At 45.4% G+C, this 16,718-nt stretch overlaps 1 protein-coding gene across 8 annotated transcripts in view; it reads right to left on the reverse strand.

The window, feature by feature from the left end:
- Positions 1 to 3,791, reverse strand: part of CPNE2 (copine 2) — a 211,081-nt gene extending 207,290 nt beyond the window's left edge. For 4 of the 8 annotated variants that reach the window (XM_025212697.1, XM_025212696.1, XM_025212699.1 and 1 more), the window contains exon 1: positions 3,455 to 3,635. The gene's annotated coding sequence lies outside the window, so the exon portion shown is untranslated. The other 4 variants (XM_006031028.3, XM_025212695.1, XM_025212694.1 and 1 more) reach the window with 4 other exon arrangements.
- Between the last annotated feature and the right edge of the window lie 12,927 nt (positions 3,792 to 16,718).

A 16,718-nucleotide genomic window follows, 5' to 3' on the forward strand; every position in this document is an offset into this window, starting at 1 on the left:
CTTTCCCCATCCCAAGTGCTACTTACCTACCTAAAAGCATAGTTGAGCTTGGGCTGAAGGGTCAGACAGTACTAGCCTGACAGATTCTTTTGACCAGGAAACATGGCTAAATTTTGATGGGGTGTAGACAGCACTGTGTACTTACATCACATAGGGTCCACACTCTTTTCCTGTCTGGTACACATATAGCTCATATTAGCTATCCAAGTCAATTCACTGCTTGCAATGTTTTTCTCAAATTATACATCACGAGGCAAGTGCAGGTTTAGCAAAGGGTCACTCCTTGAGATATAGTTTAGGTTAAAGTGTAAGAAGCATATTTTAATATTTATGGTGCAATATCTGATAGGAATAAAAATGCTCTATGATTTTTTTGTAAACAGAAAACCAAGCTCAAGAGCTCTGCCACTATATGGCTCTCAGAGAATGAGAATAACTTAAAACAGGGCCTGATTTTTCTCTTTCAGGTAACTATTCATCCCTGTTACTACAGTGTCTGCTTTTATCTTCACCAGCACCCCTCAGAAGTTCATTATCACCATTTTACAGAGAACTGAGGTGCCAAGGGACTGAGTTTCCCAGTGTCACCCAGAGTCTGTAGCAGAGCAGGATATAGTTCTTCAGTCCACTGAGCCCCCAGCTAGCAGCCTGACCACAAGACTATTCTCTCTCTTCCCCTTCTTTCACAGAGGTGCACATCAGGGGCAACTCCAGTTACATACTTTAAGTTACAACGGTGCACAAGCAGTGTAATTCAGGACAGGACAATACCAATAAAAGTAAAGCTGACTTGTGAAGTTTCCTTCTACAACCCAAGTGAAAAGCAAGAAGCAAATGCAGCCCAAGGAAATGAACCCTTAACAATAATGTTTTTAAAAGTATGTTTTAATCATCTTTGTTTCTGATACTGCAGACAAATAATAATAATAAAACCTTAATGACCATTTTGGGGCAGATCACTGGCTACAGCACATTGGATGGCAGGAACATTATTTTCCAATTATTCTTACCACCCGCAAAAGTACTTTCTATTGAAACTGTTGCTTTGAGATGCCCAAATACTTGTGCTCCAAGCTATTCTTACCTCCCTGTACTCATTTCTCCTTTAATTTGGCTCAACCCATAGTCATTTCTGGGCTGCAGTACATTTTTTCTGACCTACTAAAGAGCACTAACATCATGTACTGCTGAGCAAACTAAATAATGCCACTACCATCAAACAATTCAAGACATGGTTTCCTATAACTTTGTGAGTTTTCCCTCATTTTCAATATTCCAGGGGGTGAGGGGAATATGCTCAGATCTACACAAATGTGGTTGGGAACAGCGGACAAACTTTACTAATAGCCTACATGGTGTCAAAGTTTGAGTCTTTGGCTATAGGAGAAGCCCACAGGGAGCAAGAACTGAACAACAGATCTGGTTACCTGGACTAAAGTTTCAGGATGATGAGAACTACAGATGTGTCTATCTTGGGGGCCAGATTCTGACCACAGCTTCCCTAGTCTAAATCAGGAGCAAATATTCTAAAATGAATTAAGTTATTCCTAATTTAGAAACTGATTCAAAGCCCAATGAAGCCAATGAAAATCTTTCTACTGCCTTCAATAGGAAGTGGATCGGGCCTTTGCAGCAGTGTATCAAACATCCAAATGTATCCCTCAGAAAATTTTTGCACAATTTCCACCAGTCCAGTTACACTGGAGATGCTATCATACAAGTCCTCACTGAGGCATGTAGTCCCACTGCCTTAACTAGGGTATTGGCATAAGCAAGGATGACTCATGTGAGGAAGAGTTATACAATCAGCTTGGCATTATGGAAGAGCTAGGGAAAAATACTTTCCTTTCCCAGCTTTCTTCCAGGTGCTTAGGTTTCTGGGTGGATCCAGAAATAGATGAAATATTAGAAGGTGGGATCTCAGTTATTCACCCTGAGTACTAATGCTGAGCTTTCTAAACTCACCCAAGCACCAGCATGATCTCAAGCACCATGAAAGCTAAAAAAGGGAGTAGAGGGGATAGGGGATCCCCACTGTCTCCTATACAAGATATTTAAATCAAGCACTAAAGCTCCAGAGGAATCAGAGTAAATAGCGGCCTTGCAAACTGCTGATAATAACCACCGACACCAGCTAAAGGAAAAGCAGTAGCATATTGCAAGTGGCTGTTGAACAGGGACCTTTGCACTCCTGGGCTTCAGATCACTGCCTCTCACCAACTCATGCCCAACAGCAAAGTGGGGGGAAAAGATAGGGATACCTGGACCACTTTGCTTCTAGAAGTACACCCATTGCTTCCAAAACATGTGTTTAAAGGCCCCCCCCGCCTTGGAAATTTAACAAGCTTTAATCTCTATCACCATGATCTTTCTCTCAATAATTTTTTTGGGCACACATGAGTCTGAGGCAATCTGCAAGGCTGCGCTCACATAAATAGCCTTGCTGAAACCAGCAGGAGTATTGTTACCATTTTCATTCCCATTACAGCAGACCCTGCAACCAGGATCTGGGCCTCCCTGTGCCTGGTGCTGTACAAGTATGGAGTGAGAAACAGCCCTGGCCCAAGGGAGCTTCCAGTCTAATCAGAGAAGGCAAAGAGGGGGACAAAAGCAGTGTTAGTAGATAGGGATAATAGGGATGGTCCTGCCTCAGGCAGGGGATTAGGCTAAGATGGCGCCTGGAGGTACTTTCCAGCCCTGCTTTTCTATGAGTCTATGACTTTAGGACAGGTGTGTAAGCTTCATTAGTTGTCTTTAAATCTGTCATGACAGATAACCTTGAAACAATCCCTAAAGTTCCCAGAGTTGCTGCCTGGAACAAGCCGTTCATTCTCTAGTATGGGGCTTTGCTTGCTCTCTACGGGCACTATCACAACACATCAGTCTAGTCATGAGCCATCACCCCCACATGCTCAGCACTATCAATGCAGAGTCAAAAGACAGTCCCTGGCCCAAAAGTGAAGCCCTTAAGGATCTGTCCGTACTGGAATCAGAGGCATGCACATGCCACGCTAGCCATCACCTCTCTGGTCCCAAAACAGGGGAACACGCATTGGCACAGACAGGCAAGTGACCACAGCAAGTCCCAGCAGGTGAAGCTTCTTCACTGCCATTGTACCTCAGGCCAGCAAGCCCCCCTGGGCTACACTTGCTGAACCACAGTGCAAAGGGGCCCTGAAAGAGCCCCTCGCCCCTTCAGCTCCAGAGGAAAGCAGGGAAGGAAGGGAGCAGGTCAGGACCTGCAAGGGACGTGCTTCTTTCCCACTCCGGGATCGCCAAGCAGAGCGGAGTGTCCCAGTGGCGACGCGCTGCCTCCCTATGGGCTCAGGGCAGCGGGGCTCCTTCTCCCCCAACCCCGGCCCGGCCCGGCCCGGCCAAGCCCGTGCTGAGCCGGCAGCGAGAAAGAAGCAGAGGCGACGGGGCGGTGGCAGCAGCCGGGGCTGCGGGGCATTACCTGCAGAAACCGGGCCTCTCCCGGGGCCGCAGAGGAGCTCCGCTGCCGGCTGTGGCTGTGGGGGAGCCGCCCCCGGCGCCGAGGACCTTCCCGGACAGGGGCTGGGCTGCGGCTTCCCGGAAACTTTGGGCGCCGCCCCCGGAGCGCGGCTCGCGGCGGAGGCAGCGGGGCCGGCGCGGGACACTTACCGCTCTGCTCCTCACGGCGCCGGCATCCCCGCGGGCACGGAGCACGCAGCCCCGGCCGGAGCAGCCCGTGAGGGGCCGGGCCGCGGATTAGTGGGCAATCATCGCCGCCGCCCCTTCCTCCTCCTCGCCCGCGGCGCAGGGCAGGCAGCGGCTGCCGCTCCGCTCCCCGGCCCCTTCGGGCGAGCCCCGCCGCCTTCATCGTCCTCGCTTTCATTCCCGCGCCAAAGCCGGGCGGCCCCACCGGTCTTCCGCGCCCGGGGCAAAGTGGACATCTTGGCGCGGGCCCCTGACAGCGCCAAGCCTCCAAAGGGGACGTTGCCAAGAAGCTGGCAGGTCAGGGGAGCCAGGCCGGGCCCCTGAGAGTCCTGGCTAGAGCTGGGGGAAGCCGCGTGTTGCCAACGAGAAGGGGGATGGAGGCCCCAATCTCACCCTCAGCTCTATTTGAGTGCTTAAACCAGCTGACTGCATTGGGGCCTTCACTGGTTCCCCTTCCCAATGGGCCTGGGGACCAGCTGGCTGTTTGTCACAAGTTCAAACAGCCACCCAACAAGCATGTTTTTTTGTGGACAAGCAGCAGGCTCCGTATTTCTGGTGAACCCAGGAGTCCTTCAGTGGTTTGCCACCTCATCGGTCACCCAGGGCACATGGCATTGCTCCTGGTCTCCACAGCCCTCTGGGTTGGAGCATCTAACCTTGATAAGCTACATTAGCTGTTACCACACAGAAAAGGGATTTGGGGGTCATCATGGGCAGGTGGATAAGAACATCAGCTCCATGCATCAGAAAGGCAAACAAAATGTTAGGGATAATTAATGAGGGAATTGTAAACTAAATGGAAAGTATCATCATGCCCCTTTATAAATCGGTGGTGCATCCACACCTTGAACACAGTGCCCACATATCAAAAGATATAGAAGATCTAGAGAACGGCAACAAGGATGATCAGTGGTATGGAAGGGCTGCCATATGAGGAGAGACTAAAGAAGCTCGGCCTATTCAGTTTAGAAAAGAGACACTTGAGGGGGGCCATCATAAGGGTTTACAAAATACTCGGTGGAAAAGAGAAAGTCAATAGGAATTTATTATTTACTCTCTCCCAATACAAGAACTAGGGGTCAAAAGGAAACAAGTAAGTAGTAAGTTTAAAGCTAACAACAGGAAGTTGTTTCTTCACACAAAATGTCATTAAAGTGTAGAATTCATTGCCACCAGATGTTGGGGAAACTGACAGTTTATGCAAACTCAAAAGGGACTGGACAAATTCTTGGGGAAAAGGGCATCAGCAGCTGTTGAGCACAGGAGGTAGGGATACTGCCTCTGAATTAGAACCTCCTAAAGCAGCAGTTCCCAATCTGTGGTATGGGTACCACCTGTGGTACACACACAGCCTGTCAGTGGTACACGTTAACAGATTTATTATCACTTTATATGACAAAAATTTGCTGGTGGTACTTAAGGTTGTATCGTTTTTACTTGGTGGTGCACAATCTGTCAGAGTTTGGGAACCGCTGTCCTAGACTGCAAATGCTGGAGGCTACAACAGAGGGGGATGGTGGAACCTGCTCAGACCCAATTCACTCTCCCTCTCAGCCTCCGCTCTCTGCCACCATGACAGGACTATTCCAGACTGAAGATCAGGTACCCACAACCAAACTTAAATTCACAACCTTTCACATGGTAGGTCAGCACATTGCTCACTAGTCCACAACATGGGCCTCCACTGTGTGACAGGATATTAGACAAGATGGACCTATCGTCTGACACAGTAAATGGCAGTTCTTATGTTCTTGACTGCTACTGCCTCAAACGCTACTTTTCTATTTGAATAACTCTCTCCTTCTATCCCAAAATTCACCTTCCAGGGATTAGAGTTTGTTTGCATGGTGGTTCTCAATGGGCCCCATGTCCCATTGTGAGATGAACGCGTTTCCCAGTGGACTATTGGGTATTGTGAGATGGGTCCCTCTTGTGGCCCTGTTGCCACGCCAAAAATCCCAGCCTGAATGGGAGAGATCTTCCCATGAAAGTTTCACCAAAACTGATATGTTGCCAAAAATAATAATAAAAAATAGGTTTCAATATATCAGCATGTTCTAACACAAAATGATTTAGGCAAAAAATTCCCCACCAGTTCTAGTTCCCACCCCTTCTGATTCACTTCTTACAAACAGGGTCAAAACAAAATCCTATTTGGAAACTGCTGAACTACTACTGGATAATTTTCTTTGCTATTCACCCAGCTGTAATGCATTTTCTTTGAAATGATGCACTGCACAGAAATGATGTGGCTCAGCCTAATAGGAAGAATTCTGGTCACTTTCTCATATGCTGATTCCAAGTCAGTTTAAAATTAGCACAGCCATTTTCTTGTTATATTGACACAGAAGGGTAAAATTGGTCTCTACAGCATTCCTGCTGCTTTTAAAAAATAAGATCCCTAAAGGTAAAATTCACGCTTGCTAGCATCTGTATAAATCCTAAATAAATGGGGTTGGTGGGAGGAAACTAACAGGGGTATTGGAGGGGGGCCAAAATTCATCCCACGCTCCTTAGGAAAGGCTGTGAGACTTTACTACAGCCCTTCTGCAATTCCTGCTCCAGTAAGTGAACAGCTTCCTAGCATATAACTTCTAAAGAACACCTTCGATTTTGCCAGCATGTGCACAGTTAACGTGGAACTCAACTCTGGTGCGTCATAGCCTGCCTTGGGCACAGGTGCCCAGCCTAAGGCTGCCCACCACTGGGCCTAGTACTGGTCTTCTGCCAATGGGTGAATTGCAACCTAAAAGCATGTTTGCAAGATGAGGCTTCAGGGCATCGCTCTGTCACCTCTGTGCTGTGCCTGGATGAACCATTGTGAAGGGAACCCCACCCACTAGTTCCCACTCCATCTGTGCCAAATCCTGGCAATGAGGCTATGTCCTAAGTGTGTTGAGTGGCCTACCATCAGCACCACTCTAACACAGCTCTGTTGCCTCATTTCCAGAACTGGAGACACGGGCAGCAGGAGTGAGTGGGCAGGGCATGCTTCAAAGCAGTCTTCCTGGGAACAACACCATGGAGGAGTAGATGTGCCCCTAGTGTTTCAAAGGGTCCTGGCAGCTCCACCTCCTGGGTGAAGCTCTCTGTGGGTGTTTATGCATCAATATAAAACCTCACATCACCTTTACACATTAAACACCAGTGCCAAACCCACCACAATGCACTGGGTGAAAATAACACAACTCCCTCTTTTTGCAGGTCTGAAAGCAGCTTTCAAGCGATATGTTCAGTACAGTGCATAACCTCTCCTGAAGGAAACCAGGCTACTGTGGTTCCAGGTATCCAAAACCTGTTATTTTCCAGCCTCAGCAACTCCTGCCACAAGGATGTATGCTAAGCAAACACTAAAGGAGACTTTTCTTTTTAAATTGCTACAGCCATGTGCAAATACCTAGGCAAAGCAAATACCAGTCCTATGTGTCACCAAAGTCAATGCCAAATTTCCTATGACCTTAACGGAACCAGGACAATGCCCTGCATTCACCTAGAGATCCAAAGCATTAACTCACCCTTGATCATTCATACTTGTTTTTCAAAGACAACAGCTTCCATGGAGGCACATCAGTAAGGGCCAGCTTGTCAAATATACCCAACACCTACCGTGTCAAACTCTTCTGAAAAGCCAGCATCAGTAGTGCATGCTGAGCTCTTTGAAAACTGTCCCTATATTGTATCTTGAATAATCACCACCAGGTTTCCCATTTCCCAGCTTGGAATCATAAGCCAGTGATTCAGTTTGTAAACTAGACATTAGCATAGTGGGGTGAGTCATATTCCAACCATGTTGGTTTAGGGAGGTCAGCCCCTTCTTTTCAGCTAAATAGAGTGTTTTCCTTGTTTTTGTTCCATTCCTCCAAAGCCTCCCTATGTCCACTGTATTTCAAATGGATTTGGAAAATGGAATCCTTATTTTTCTTTTCTATCAACCACTTTAAAATGACTGTTATAGAAGCGTTGTAGTAGCTGATGTGCTATTATTATTCAGAGCACTCAGAGTACTGGATGCTTTACCACTCAAGGCTGTGGCCAAGCCTCTTCCCAGTCCTGAAAAGCTTATAGCTTAATGGCAAACAAGATGCAATGAATAGGTGCTATAGAGCAGGTGCTATAAAGAGGAAGCAGGAGGATGTGGTACAAGGTTTCAACTTGCCTTTGATCTCCCTGGGTCTATAGGTGGATCCTTAACTTTACATCTTGTGCCTGCTCTGTCGGCTTTCCTGTGGATTAGATCTTCCTCCACTGCAGAAACTGAGATAATCTGAACCAATGGTCTTAAGTAACAATTGCTATTGACAGGTATGCACACACAGAACACCCCATGAAGCTGTTTATATTCATATTGGCTCAGGTTACACTGTGACTATGTTTACATTCCTGTGACTGCAAGGTAGCTTTAAACCAGCTAGCTTGGGTATTGGGAACTGTCTAGCCACAGCAGCACAAAGCTCATACTTACCCATGCAGGAGTATAAATATATGGATGGTTGATCCATGCTGAGCTCTATGCTGCTGTACTTAGATCGCTACCAGTATCCTGGTTAGCTGGTGTAACACTAGCATAGGTAGGTTTATATACATTACATTGGCTGTGGTATAGACATAGCCTGAGGAATAAAGTTGATACTTGCTTTCAAGATCTATATGTTCATTTTTCCATGATCAGGGTCATCTTTTCCCATATGTCTGGTGCCATCTCTTTCCAGAATGGGAATTAATATGGCTCTGAGAGCTTGTCAGCTTCCTGAAAGACAAGCTCTCGTTCAAACACAAGCCACTGGCACCGGTACAGGAATCACTGGGTGAAATGCTATGGCTTTTGGGAAGCAGGAAGTCAAACAAGATAATCACAATGACCTTCTGGCTTTAAAGTATATAAAATCCAGCCTCTGCTATTTTCTCAGGGCCAAATTCTGCACTCAGATGAGTGAGCAAGAGACTCAGAGCCACAGGCAGTTCTCTGAGGGTAGAATTTGCTCCTAATTAGCATTTAATATGATATAGGCCCCAATCCAGAAAAGCACTTAAGGGTGAAAGGAGTCCTACTGAAGGCATCCCCTGATGCCCGAGTTTTAGGATGTGTTTCAGTGCTTGGATGGATTTTGGTCATTTGGTAGTTGGATGGATTAGCTTATCACTGTGTAATGCACTTAAAGAGGGAAAGACAGCTATACTGCATTGTTACTTATAACCAAAAGCTAGTGAAGGAGAGAAAATAATTATCCTTAAAAAGATTTGGCAGGGTTTGGAAGCTACTGGGAATATCTACAAGTAGATCTGAGTAAGATGATATACACAACTATCTAGAGACACTTGGATTTCAAATATTATAGCTATAATTCACTCTGATGGACTTAAGAGCTCTCTGGCTTGCCATACTAAACCAATATGTTCAGGGTTTATAACCAATATACCATTATCTCCCTGAGACTGAAACTTGTCACACAAATTGTCAGCCCTAGATGCATATTTCTGATGTGAAGGAGGGATAATAAAACTGAAACAAACTCCCCCTGGAGGCTCTCTAGTTAAATTATTCATCTTTATTTGTACAATGCCATGAGCTACATACTTTGTTAATGTTTATAAAAGGACATTGTCAGGGAAAAATCATATTCACTTCCCTGCTTTACCTTTTCCTGGAACTAGATACTATTACAATTGTCATTTTTAAAGGTACTTTTCACTGTTAATAATTCACATTACTACTTCTTTTCATTGCATTTGGATAAGCCGTTTTGCTTTCTGGCTCTCACCTATTTGCCCAAATTGCTGCCCTACATTTGAATTTCTGCTACAGTAGGAATATTCTCAAACCCCACCAAAACAGTGCTGAGATTGTCCTTTTGGAATCAACTTCCAATCAGTGCTCCAAGAACATTACATTTGAGCACCACATGATATGTGACATCTTTTGATGGGTGATTATGTGCCAGACAGTGCACAGGAAGCCATTCCATTTTAAAATAATGCAATTCCTTTGGGATCCAGAGCACTTTTTAAATGAGAAAATTATTATGCTTCCTATATTATTATCATTTGTGATTTATCTGGAGGGCAGGCCCAAATGAAATTAGGGGCCTGCTGTGCAAGGCATTGAAAAATACATGACAAGAAGCTATCCCTGCCCTGAAGGCCTTACAGTCTAAAAAGACAAGTGACAAACAGTTAGAAGCAGGGAGTAAAAAGTATCCTAATTTTTCTGAAATATAATGAGGCACAAAAAGAATAAGCAACTTGCCCAAGGCCACCCGTAGCAGAGCAGAGAACTGAACCCAGATTGCTCAAAGCCAGTCTGCTGCAGGAAACCACAAGAACAATCTGTTAAGTCCACCCCTCAACTGGTTCCTCTGCCAAGGAAGCAATAAGGCTAGGATATGCCTCTGAACTTTTAAAGCCAGTTAATACTTCGCAAGACCAGGGGTGCATCTTACCCCTGCCAAGAAAGCTCCATTGTCTCTGTTTCCTTCACAGTGTTTCCTTGGAATCCTCCTGCCAGGGCGAAGGGGGTTGAGAGGGTGCCAGCTTGTTCTTTAGAGTCTCAGCTGTAAATTCTTTAAAATGTCTCAAAATATTAGGATTGTGCATAAAAAATGCCACAGGTATGAACTAAGTGGACCTGACACAGAAAAGTCTCTGCATCTATAGACAGCCTAGACAGTAACTCCTAGAGAAATGAACTGCCCCATTCATCTCAAGAAGGGGATGAATTCAAAGGCATAGAGTTGAGAAGCCAAATATCAGGATCATTAACTATTTAATTCCACATTCAGGAGGCAGGAGGTCACAGATCTGCACAATTTACAGTAAGTGATGCCCTCTTCTGGTGAGCCAGGTAGTCTGTGTTTGGGTAACACCAGCACTTTTCCTCTCAGTCAAGAAGGAGTTAAACCCACAAATGCATTACAGCTTTGCTGAGGAGAATCCAGCATTCAAGGAGTTTTTCATGCAGCTCAGAAAACATGTGAGCAGATTCTGAACAGCTACATGAGGCACCTTGTCTGGATGATGCACAAGGCACAGTTTGCTTTGTGGATGGAACTTAGAAAACCACCAGCGCTTACTCTAGTCCTATCCTTATATAGCAGGATTCTCCCTCTGCTGAAGTACACTTCAGAACAAAGCAGCAACCTCAGCAGGACCCAGTGCCTGGAGGATGACAAATGTCACATGGCAGCACAGATGCTGTTGTTGGCTTCCCTGCCTATGCTTCTGTAAACCTCCTGTCTTCAAGGGCCAGGGATGGGGAGGCAAGGAGTTGTAGCCAATACTACTTGGAGTCATATTAATTCCTATTGTATCTAAGCTAGGTTCTGAGGAGAGGATGCCACAGACCCAAGCTGATCCCTCTTGCTGGCATTGTACCCTGACAGACTCAGATGTCGGCAGGCAGTGGAGCCTCTAGCAGTAGCCATGGCCCTAGCAACATACTTTGTCCAGGTCTGATCCTGTTTCTACAGAGAACTTTAAGCTTGGTCTTTAGGCTTGGGATATCAGAAGCAAGCCAAACCAGCAGACCTCTGCGTGTCTTTAGGTACTGAAGAACAGCACAAGCGAGGGAAAACCACTGAAGGAATGAGTTCTGGGCACAGAATCTACTCTATGTCCATTGGTGTAAGAAGTAACTTCAAGGAGTGACTCCAGATCCATGCCAGTGTAACTGACTGTAGCTCTTATGTTCCTTAAATATGCTTTACCTTGTACAGCAGACAGTAGGAGTGGAAGGCAGCTCCTTTAAACAGATGGAAAAAGGAACCATTTAAGTTGAAAATTCAGGGTGTCAATCTGTATGGAAGGATCAGGAAACCAAGTCTAATGCTGCCTCAGCAAGGACCTTTGATGAATGTTGGCAGCTGCAATATGATAAGAAAGCCAAATACCACTAGAAGGCCTTGAGTAACTATTGCCAAAGTCCCAGGGAAACTACCAATACTGACTTTAGCGGAGTTGCTAAAGATATGAACCTGGATGGAGACGGGGTAGGAGAAGACAGATCACCAGCCTAGAGACAGCTTGGATGGCATAGGCCAAACACTCTTTTCCCCAGCCTGGAACATAGTTTTGGCATTGCCACCCTGGAAAGTGACAATAACATTTTGAGCACAGGAAGATGGTATGCTGAGCTTATCTGCCTACTTACAGCCCCCAAAACCATGCACGCAGGGCAGCTTGTTTCTACCTCAATGGTGCAGCTTTGCCAAGTTCAAAATGGATTACTGGAGTGCTGGGGACACACCATTCCAATTAACTGATGGCAGCTAAATTTCAAAGCAGAGAAGGAAGAAGAAGCAGACATGGTGCTGATTCCAGGGACTTCAAAATGGGATCACATCAATCTCCAGCAAATGCTTAAGCTGGAACTGCAGCCAGAGTAAACCATTCCCACTTGTGTCTGGCATGGGAAGGGAGAAAGGAGCTCTAGAGTAAAGATGGCATGGGGGTGAACAGGTAGCAAGGTTGGGTGCCTTAGTCCACCTCTTGCCACAAGGGGGTGGGGCTCTCTGTCCCCATGTGCCCAGCCCTCAACTCTGAATCTTGCCCTCTCATTCACCCTCCACAACTCTGTAATCTATGCTGTCTTCACCTCCCTGACTCTGATGCTTTTAATGAAGAACAGAATTTGGCTGACTGCCCATGTCCCAGAATCAGCCATGCCAAATTCTGTGATTCTCAATGTCTGAGATCTCACCACACTTGAATGATTGGAGATTTTTCCTCCCCCTGACTTTTGCAACATGGATGAAACTGGCTCCTGAGGCAGAAGAGTGACTCACTGGCTGTTAGGACTGAATTCCTTGTTCAAGAGGTGATCAGAGCTCTGTGCTCTTCGTCAGGCAGTCACTCAGCTGCTCTTGCCTAGAATCCCCTTCTCCACACTGGAATTACTTCTCTCCTGGGCATTCTTTTGCCCTGACTGCAAACACTCTACAAGTGGCTACAACTTGTATGTGCCAAGGAACCTTTTAAAGTACATACAACTACTCAGCATGAAGGTAAAAAAAAAAGTAAGCTTGCTGGATGTATCCACTATAGAACCAGCAATGTAAGACTAGAAGAGACCTCAGATCATCCCCTCCAACCCCTGCATTATGGCAGGGTCATGTGTACCTCCTAGACTATCCCTGACAGACATTTGTCCAGCCTGTTCTTGAAAACCTCCAATCGTTGGGGAACGATTCAGGTAGTTCAGCCTAGTAACTGGAGTCAAAGGTAGATCTAGTACACCAGGTGAACATCAGTTGCCCAAGGTCTACAGCTGACCCAAAGTATCAGGAGCCAGAGACCGAAAGCCAGAAGTCAATCCAAAATCAGGGGCCAGAAGTCTGGATCCAGGATAGGAACAGGAAAGAAGGGTAACAGAAGGGAAGAAGCTGATTGCAATCTGGAAACCCAATGAGTTATGCAGCAAGAGTAAGATACTAGTCCCTTAAATGAGGAGCTGGAGCCAATCAGATGTTTGAGCAAAAGACGTCTTGGAACCCAGCTGGAACAACTTATCTTATTTGGCTGGAAAGCAGAGACTTAACCTTTATACCAATGAGGGAGAGCCCACAACCACATCCGGTTCTGGGGTTTAACTGTGTGTACAGCAGAAAAAGCTTCTCCCCATATCTAACCCAGATTTTCTTTGCTACACACAAAGCTGATTTCTTCTGCACCTACCACCATGTAAATGGAGAACAATCAGTTACCATCCTCTTTATATTATGACCAGTTTTCTATCTGGACATTGACTTCATGTACTCTGGCCTCATGTTAACACCTGCAGTCCTGTGTTGATCCTATTTTAAGATGAGACCTGAGTAGAGAAGCTTGGGCACAGAAGAGAATTTACTATAAATGGAAGAGCTGTTCAAGTTTTGATTGTAACTTTCTTTTTTGTGTGTTTCAAAGTTCTGTTCAGGAGTGTGGACAGGACCCACTCAGGCTCCTGGATTTAAAGATCATTCTAAAATAGAGGGAGCTAAGAAGAGGACTGAAAAGGTGGTGTATCACTAAGACACAATTGCCATCATCATTTTAAGCACTGTGTTCTGGATAGCAACACAAAAGAATGTTTCTGAAACTAAACAGGCTCTTTGGTCAGAGCTTTATTTACAGATGCTGCAACTGGAGCTAATATTCTGGCCCTGTGGGCACGGAGTGATATACTGGTTTCTCCTCCAGACTCTTTTCTCCTCCGATCCCTGCCTCTCCCCGCAGGTACTATGCAGGTTATTACAAGTCACATACCTGCGTAGTTCTCCCTGCCATGAAAAACAATGAGGCTGGAATGCTACATAGAAATAGTCTTAACATAGACACTCTGTGTCATGGACTGGACTGGACTGGACTGGACCGTCTTGAGGCTTTGCCACTGGCCCCTGGCCCATTGAGAACTGTTGTTGAGGGTACTAAAGGAACATCATGGTAGTGTGGAATGGTAGAAGCCATAGGTGGAAAAGTCTGAGCATCTGTTATGTTAGATGTCATGCAAACTGCAATGTAAAGACCCACTATGTGGGTCACAGCCAACATACACAGCACAGCCCTTTACCCCATCAGCTTAAAGGACTAACTCTGTCAGCTGGTAAAAGTGGTAGCCTGTTTTTCTTTATGACTGGGACACAAAACACACTGCACAAGAAGGTTGTATCATGGCAGCTTTTCATCTTGATAGTAGTAATTTTTCTATGGCAAAATTGCCCAGACATAATGTTTCTTAGTGGAAAGGCAAGATCTCTCATATCCTTAAACACCCGTAAGTGCCAGGCACTGAAGCCTAACAATGACAGAAATGTGCCCAGATCTTATCAAGCCCTCATTATCTATGGATTAAAGGAGGTCAGGATAAGGATCACCATTTTACCAGCGGGGAAACTGAGACACAGATAAGCTAAATGACTTACTCAGAGTCAGTTAGCACAGTCAATGACAGAGCTAGGAATAGAATCCAGATCTCCTGACTCCCAGTTCAGCCAATACAATGTGGTTGACTAGGTAGAGTAGTGAACTGAGCTTTTCTCTTAATAGGGTATGGGTTTTTTCTGGCTACATCCTCTTCTTCCTCCCGTTCAGCAGACAAGGTTCTTTGGGTGAATCTGATACCTTTATTAGACCAACTTAAATAGTTGGGGGAAAAATTTTTTAGCAAGCTTTCGGGTTTAAAAGCCCTTCATCAGGCTGCAGTTGGTGTGTGGTCTTCCTGGATGGAATGAATGCATGCTAAAGCTTGCTAAAGCATGTTTTCCAACTATTTAAGTTGGTCTAATAAAAGATATCAGATTCACCCAAAGAACCTTGTCTGCCTATGTCCTTAGACCACCACAGCTACAACCTACAAGCTTTCAGGTGCAATCACCCTTCTGCAGGCATAGGGAGTCCCTGCTGTTCTGAGATCTCCAAAGAATGAAAGAAGCAAAGTGTGACAGGATGTCAGTGGGAATGTAAATAGGTGGAAATTAGGGACACAAAAGGTAGAGAAGGAAAGGGAGGGGGTGAAAGTACACTTCTCTTTTTCTCTCTCTTCCTCCCCTCCCCTCCTTTTCTACCCTGTCTTCCTAATTTCCAGCTATTTTCTTTTTCAGAGACAGCCTCCTTTCTACCTTGGAAAACTACTACAGTAGAGTCTCCCTTACTTACCTTTGGCTTTCCTTCCCACACACCTCATTTTCACATCACACCGCCCACCCCCACCAGTCCTCCCGCACCCGACCCACCCTCCCTTCCCTGCTCTACCTTTTGTTTTCCTAATTTCCACCTATTTACAGTCTCACTGACATCCTGTCACACTTTTAGCTTCTTTTATTCTTTGGAGATCTCAGAACAGCAGGGACTCTATGCCTGAAGAAGGGTGATTGCACCTGAAAGCTTGCTAAGAACTTTTTTCCAACCACTCAGTTGGTCTAATAAAAGATATTAGATATTCATTTACCCAAAGAACCTGGCTTGCACCTGCTTCAATGTTTTTTTGGTACAGCACCCTCTATTGGGCATAATCACCCCTGTGTCCATAACACAGAAGCTCTATCCTTTCAAATCAAATCCTTAAAGTACACCTAAGGTGTTTAAACAGGCAGTTGTCCATTTCTTTGTTTGCCCCTTAGAGCCCAGTTCAAATAACTCCCAGCAGTTCCTGCTTCAGATCAGAGGCCAGTCATAGCTTGGGCCTACTCAACACTTGCAGTTAGTTTCTATAAGAAAACTAGATATTCAGATCTGGCCTTATCTTTCTGAAGAACCTGTACGTATCATAAAAGATGAAGTACTGTACAGATTTTGAGCCACTTGGACATGATAAACTTATACCTGATTGATTCTGCTGGACATTAAAACTGTTTCTTTTCTTTCTCCCTTTTAAAATAAGATGAAGTGAATCTAGGACTAGTGGGAGATGCTAGATTAGGGGTGGGCAAAATGTGGCCTGTGGGCCACATGCGGCCCGCCAGGCCATTTTATTGAGCCTGCAGAGCCCCTAAAACATTTAGAAAATTAATATTTATCTGTCCCTGGCTGCCTGTCACGCAGCCCTCGATGGCTTGCCAAAACTCAGTAAACGGCCCTCCTTCTGAAATAATTGCCCACCTCTGTGCTAGATTCACAACTGAGTGAAAATCCCTTTATTCTCAGTCAGTTCTTAGGCTCCCTACTGTGTTAGCCAACTGAGATGCTAATTAGCACCCCTAACGCTGGTCAATTCTGCTTAGAAGTTTAGCCATTCAGAATTAGCCTTGGAACAACAATAGCATCAAACAGCTTTAAGACAGTAGTGAATCTGCAGTCCCTACAAAAAAATGTAACCAGTGGCAGAAACTGAGCAGAAGGAAATTTCAGCCCAAGAAATTAAAGTCTGGCCAAGTTAAAATCAACGGAAAATAGGGTCTAATAACAGAAAGGGCTAATAACTGTGGGCATTTCCCCCATGTCCTCTATGATAAAAAAGAAGCAAACACACATCGATGCCATCACGAAGGGACTCTGCCCTCCTGAGGGAAATAGCACCTTTGGCTCTGAATGTTACTCTATCTGTCCCTGTGAGGCTGACTGCTGCATTCCTG

The sequence above is a fragment of the Alligator sinensis genome, unplaced genomic scaffold (assembly GCF_000455745.1).
Source record: "Alligator sinensis unplaced genomic scaffold, ASM45574v1 scaffold1000_1, whole genome shotgun sequence".
Classification (NCBI taxonomy): Eukaryota; Metazoa; Chordata; order Crocodylia; family Alligatoridae; genus Alligator; species Alligator sinensis.